Source organism: Equus caballus, chromosome 29 (assembly GCF_041296265.1).
Source record: "Equus caballus isolate H_3958 breed thoroughbred chromosome 29, TB-T2T, whole genome shotgun sequence".
NCBI lineage: Eukaryota > Metazoa > Chordata > Mammalia > Perissodactyla > Equidae > Equus > Equus caballus.
This window is the reverse complement of record NC_091712.1, coordinates 9,848,727-9,855,768: the sequence shown is the minus strand read 5'-3', so window position 1 is coordinate 9,855,768 and position 7,042 is coordinate 9,848,727. Positions and strand designations below refer to the sequence as shown.

The following is a 7,042-nucleotide window of genomic DNA, read 5'->3' as shown; positions in this document are numbered from 1 at the left end:
GTAAAATTTATGAAGGGGAAGTGACAGCACCAGGTATAGTCTGGTATGGAAGGCCCATTGCTTTAGTGGTTCACTGCTGTTTCTCTGACTTTTGCCTTCCTGTTGTCACCTATGGTTTTTATCTAGTGTTTTAGCTGTTCTTCATAATGGTGAGTACTGATGCTTTCTGCTTCTAGATTAACCTCCTCCCCATGCTTATCTCTACAGCCTAGCTACTTTTACCTCTTCCAAAGGGTTTCACTTATTAGACGCTTCTGTCTCGACACATTTGATCATCAACCTTCAACTTAATTGTTCTTCCTGATTCAGCAGAAAGTATCAGATTCAAATAACTGTAAAAAGTCCATGCAGTAAGGAACAAGATAAAATCTAGTAATCCTCTTTCCAATTCTTGAGCATTTACTGCAAATTCTAAGCTTGTGTTTATTTAGATCTTTCTCGAACTGTGAGAAAATTCACCGTCCTGAGGTAGGTCTTGGATCTTAGGAAGGCTGTGACTGTTGGTTTTGTACTCAGAATAGCATTCTTTTGGTAAAATCTACTTTATACTCCCAACTTGATTCTTTCTTCAGGACAGGGGGTGGTATTAGTGTTCTTTTGAATCATGCGAATTAATTGTAGCATAGCTGGCCCAAATTAAGGGTGATATATTAATGTGGTCTACAAGTAGAGAGAGTAATCAATTGATGTTATTGAATTTTAAAATATTAATAGAATAAAACAATGAATGAGATAATCTTAAGAAGGATATTTATGTTTCAAAATGGCAATATTTACATGACAGTTATGAATTATAAATTTCCTTTCTGAAAAAGGCAAAACTGTGGGAACTGTAAAAACCCAGTCATTGCTAGGGATACAATGACAGAGGAGAAGAGATGAATAGATGGAGCACAAGTCATTTTTAGTGAAGGAGAACAAATAATTATGATACTGCAATGATGGAAACATGACATAATATATAACCCAAACCCCATAAAACTGTACAATACAAAGTGTAAGCCCTAATGTAAACTATGAACTTTAGTACAAGTGTAACAATATTGGTTTACCAATGTAACAAATATACCAAACTGATGCAATATGTCAGTAAATGGGGAAACTGAGGGGGGCAGAGAAGATATGTGGGAACTCTCAGTACTTTTTGTGAAACTTTTCTGTAAGCCTAAAACTGCACTATAAAATAAATTCTATTTTAAAAAGTTACGTTCACAAGGGAAAATTTGACATATCACCATGTTTTAAAATATTTTATTTGAATTATTTATACTAATTTATTATGTAATAGAAGTATATATTATTAAGCCACATATTTATATACACAAGATTTTTACAATTTACTCTTCTATGCTATATAAATACCATTAATGAATATATATAAGATTGTGTTTTCTGTATGAAAACAATCCTTAATTGAAATATTATTATATAATTGCAAGCATTAACTTAAATGATGTTACTGATCATGGATAATTTGCATATATATGTGTATATTTGCATATGTGTGTATATATATGCCACATCGTCTTTATCCATTCAACCACTTAGGTTGTTTCCATATCTTGGTTATTGTAAATAATGCTGCAATGAGCATGCAGGTGCATATATCTTTTTGAATTAGCATTTTTGCTTTTTTTGGATAAATATCAAGAAGTGAAATTGCTGGATCATATGGTAGTTCTACTTTTAATGTTTTGAGGAAGCCCCACAATGTTAAAAAATTTTTTTAAAAATCTAACTATATGCTATCTACAGTAGACCTATTTTAAATTTAAGAACACACATAGACTGAAAATGAAATGATACAGTAAGATATTCCCTGTAATTGGTAACCAGTAGAGGGCAGGATGACTAAAGCATTATCAAATATAAAATAGGCAAAAGACACAAAGTCATTACAAACGACGAGTCATTTCCATAGGAAATTATAAAAATATAAATATATATGCATCCAAAATCAGAGGATCAAAATACATAAAGTGAATATTGATGGATCTAAAGGGATAAATACACAGGAATACAATAACAATAGAATGTATTGATATCCCACTTACTAAAATGGACAGAATACTTAAACAGAAAATCAATAAGGAAACAACAGACTAGAACACTATTGGTGAGATGTACCTAACAGACACATCCAGAACATTTCACCAACAGTAGCAATACACATATTCTTTTAAAGAGCACACAGAATTTTCTTCAGGATAGACCATATTTTAGGGCACGAAATAAGTCTTAACAAACTTAAGAAGATTGAAATCATTCCGAATATCTTTTCTGAGCACAGCAGAGTGAAACAAGAAATCAATAACAAGGGAAAATAGAAAAATTCACAAATTCATTGAAATTAAAATAAAACACTCTTGAATAACCATTGAACAAAATGGAAATCAAACGGAAATTGGAAAATGTCTAAGACAAATTAAAATGAAAGCATAACAAACCAGGAATTATGGGATGTCCCAAAAGTATTGGTAAGAGGGAAGTTTATAGTGATTAACACCTATTTTTTTCTTATTTATTTATTTGTGGATGTACATCATAATATATTTCAAATTCTGTGTAGATTACATCATGTTCACCACCTGAAAAGTAATCATATTCCATCCCCTCACATGTGAGCCTAATTACCCCTTTTGTCCTCCCCATCTTTCCCCCATGGTAACCCCCAATCGAATCTCCAATGCTATGTGTTTGTTTGTCATTGTTTTTATCTTCTACTTATGAGTGGGATCATATGGAATTTTACTTTCTCCCTCTGACTTATTTCACTCAGCATAATACCCTCAAGGTCCATCCATGTTGTCACAAATGGCCGAATTTCATCATTTCTTCTGGCTGGTTAAAGTCAATACATTTTTATTTAGGGAATTTTACATATGATTCCTTCCACAGCCCATCAAGCTTACTTTAGTTCCTCCAAAATTTGAGTCAAGATTCATCTACACGACTGCCCTTTTACAAAGAGCCTGTGCTTTTTTTTTAGATGAAATATATCTGATATATAACGTGGTGTTAATTTAAGGTGCATATGTTAAGTTGGTGTATTTATATATTATAATATGATTCCTTTAGAAAAGAAAGAATTTAAAAAATGCACTGAGAACAGTGTTATATCAGCGAATGGAAGTTTTACCATTCCGTAATGGATGTAGAGAAGTCTTTAAGAATACTTGTAATAAACATTTCAAAGAATGGTAAAAAGACAAAAATAAATAAACAAATAAATATAACCCATGTTTAATCCACAGGTGTCATGTTAGTCAGCCCACAATTTTTTAGTTGAGTTTATTTTATCTCCACTTGAATATGGATATACTGATGACACACTTCAAAAATGTCCCACCTAGAAACTTTGGGAATTAATTTCTTCAAGAAATTTACTTTAGGGTCTTCTAAATATGAATTAAGTTCAAATCATATTCACTCCTAAGCTTCCACACCAAAGAATAGTACAGATATTTAAGATACTGTCAATACCTAAGATTAAAAAAAGTAAACTATTGGGTCTTTTATATTTTTAGGAACTCTGTATTGTAGTTCTTTCCCACAGATCTAACAGATAGTTCTGTGAGTAAAGCAAACCACATAGTTACTTGACGAGACATTTCCAATAATGTGAGTCTACAGAAAAAGCCCCATTGGATAGACCTCAATCCAAGATTTATATTTTGCCATTCTGTGTTAACATCTCCCATAATGAAGTGCTCCCATGGTTCACACTTGTACTTAGCAGCAAAGTCCTGCAATTTTCTCATGCATTTCATTTTATCCTAGAGCAAGAATCTACATTGGTGCTTAGACTTTCTTGAAGCTTTCCCCTCGTTAGCTGGTTGGAAGCAATAAGGGGTGTAGGAGGAAGCCCACGAGGAAAGCAAATACCATTGCATGACAACTTCTTCAAATAAGGTAATGGCGTGGTGTCTAGGCTAAGTAAAACTGTTCCTTCCTTTCTTTCAAGGGAGAGGAGGCTACTTACGATAATCAGGAGAATGCAAGATAATTTGTGATTTCATGGTTTTCACCCTGCCCTGCACAATTATGTCTGTCTAGATCTCAGACTCCCACTCTTTTCTTATCAGAATACTGACTTCAACAAAAAATTCCTGGTGAGGTTGCATATTCAGTCATCTTTACAGTTCTATCATTTTTATTATAAAACCCTGGACAAAAATTAGACCATAATCTCTGTGGGCAGGAGATGTGGAAACAGTGGGCATGAAAGCTCTGTGTTAAAAGTATGTCCATAAGATATAATACATAGAGTGTATCTGGGGAGGCACCTAAATTGGATCCAATATACGCCCCTTTTCATAATTACTATGCCTTGAAATAGAAGAAGACATCAACTAAAACTATGCCAACTGGAATTGACTATTTTGCAAAGCTTACAAGATCAGAATCAAACTCCAGCAGCTGTGATCAATAATACATCCTTGAGATGAAGTAGCCTTGAAATTCATAGAATCTGAAAATCTGTCACTAGAGTTTATTGTGGAATTCACAGTTTTACTTTCCCACATGGAGAAGTAGATGATCATTTTCTCAAGCTAAAGAAATTCTAAAGCTCCTGGTACAAGAAAATTAATATAAAACTAGTAATCTTAATATAGTTAAGTAATTTATAAATAGAGATACCAGTTCCAAATAAACAACAATACTCATTGAATTTTCTCTATGGATAAAAATACAAATAAGAAGAGAAATTGAAATCAGAAGATTCTTACTGTTCATACAATTAGTCTGTGGTGTTGATGGATGGTGACAAATGGTGATATCCATCTCCATTGCATAAACATAATTTTCATTCAAATATCACAGTCTCATTCAAATTACTCTCTTTTCTGGATTATATCAATCTAACTAAAATAATTCATATCAGTGATGTAACTCTTCTGCTCCAAAGCCTAAAAAATCCTCCTCTGGGTTGCAATATTCTTTCTTTAATCAATTCTTATTTTCAAGTTCCCTACTATCAACTGCATATACTCTTTTAGGCCATATAAATATATCCATATTAATTTGGGTTATCTATGCCATAATCATAAGAACCTAATCTTATGAACAAATTATTATAATTGGGATGATTCAAGAGAAAACTTAAAACTTCCTCAAAATTAGAATGGATCATTTTAGGAGCAAAAAGTAATTTTTACAAACAGAATAATATTGAGTATAACCTAAATAATCAGAACCTTAGTAAGATAAAAAAGACTCCTTCAGAAGGGTGAATGTTCTCACAGTGTTCTGTCATTCTTCTAGAAGGATCTTATTAAACATATGATAATAATTCAAAGTATAACCGCAGGACATAGAAGAGAGATTATCTACATTACGTGTCTTGTCCTTTACAACATGAAGCTTCTGTTATTTAAATCTGGTGCTTTCTTTGAGTCAGGAAGAACAACCAAGTTGAAGGTTCATGGTCAGACATTATGATCCCAAAGTACTTAATAAACGAACAGTTTGGAGGAAACCTTGCCAGGCTGTGGATATAAGCATATAGAAGTGTAAGTATAAATAGAGAACACAAAGAATCATTATGAGGAAGGGCAGAGATAATACTAGATCAAAACACAGTGCTATTAGGCAGGCAAGAGAGGCAGAGTAAAGTATATGTCTTACATGACTGTTTCTACCTTGTGCTGTCTCCTTTTCTATAGAAAATTGAATCAATGTTAATCAGTATATGTGTTCATATTGCCTATCTTCTTGAAGAAACTATTTCTTATGCCCCACTTTAGGATTATGTTAACTATACAATAAGAGGAAGATATTCCCTATGGACTTTTTTGATCAATCCTAATGATAAAGAAAATTTGAAACTTCTAATCATCATTTGTCACCTGAGATCAACTTCGTGTTCCATATTTTCCTCATGACGTTTTTCACTTCTGCATTTCTCAGTGTATAAATCAGAGGAGTGAACAAAGGTGTTCCAATTGTATAAAACACAGCTATCATCTTGTCCATGGAGAAGGTGGTTGCAGGCTGTGTGTATATAAATATGAAAGTACCGAAGAACAAGATGACCACGATGACATGAGAAATGCAGGTTGAGAGGGCTTTTTTCCTCCCTTCAGAACTGTGGTTTCTCAGAGAACGCAAGATGATAACATACGAGAACATCACCATGACAAAACTCACTGTACAAATGGCCCCACTGTTGGACACCAAGAGTAGATTGACCATGTAGGTGTCTGCACAGGCAAGTTTCAACAAAGGCTACAAGTCACAGAAATAGTGATCAATCACATTGGGACCACAGAAGGGTAAACTCAAGGCCATAGAAATCTGAGCTGAAGAATGTACGTAGGACCCCACCCAGGCAACAGTCACCAATGCACCACAGACTTGATGGCTCATGATGATCGTGTAGCATAGAGGCTTCCAGATGGCCACATAGCAGTCAACAGCCATGATAATTAGGATGAAGATCTCTAGGCAGCCAAAGAAATGTGATGAAAAGACTTGCATCATGCACTCATTGAAAGAAATAGTGGTCTTCCTCAAAAGGGCATCCACAATCATTCTAGGGCCTATGGATGTAGAGAGGAAGGTATGAGATAAAGATAAGTGGAAAAGGAAGAAGTATATTGGACTTCCAAGTGCCCAGCTGGTCTTGATGGTAGCAATAATCAGAAAGTTATCCAGCAAAGTCCCCAAATAGATAACTAAGAAAGTGACAAACACTATTTTCTTCCTAACAGGTTCCTGGGTTAACCCAAGCAGAATGAACTCAGTCACATTATTATTCAGCTGCATGATTTCTTGAATGAGAAGAAGGAGTGTGAAATGGTTCATCTGCAAAAAATAAGGGAATTAATTCAGGGTTGTATGTGTAACGTATAGTGTGATATATGATGTTATGGAATATTTTAACAAAAATAAATGTTCCTTATCATGGGCATTTTAGCTATTGCTTCTTAGTAACTCACCTCAACACTTTGTTCCACAGTTTGTAATGTGGCTCCATTTTATTATTAATTTCATGATTTTTCCATATTTAATAAATTGGCATCCATATTCAGATGGTGTA

The 7,042-nt window shown here is 33.8% G+C and overlaps 1 non-coding gene and 1 pseudogene across 1 annotated transcript; both read right to left on the bottom strand.

Annotated features, from left to right (window-relative positions):
* Positions 1 to 3,530: 3,530 nt before the first annotated feature.
* On the bottom strand, positions 3,531 to 3,660 carry LOC138921467 (small nucleolar RNA SNORA18). Its single transcript, XR_011434066.1, has one exon. It is a non-coding gene; the product is annotated as a small nucleolar RNA SNORA18 (small nucleolar RNA).
* Positions 5,840 to 6,769, bottom strand: OR4C256P (olfactory receptor family 4 subfamily C member 256, pseudogene; annotated as a pseudogene).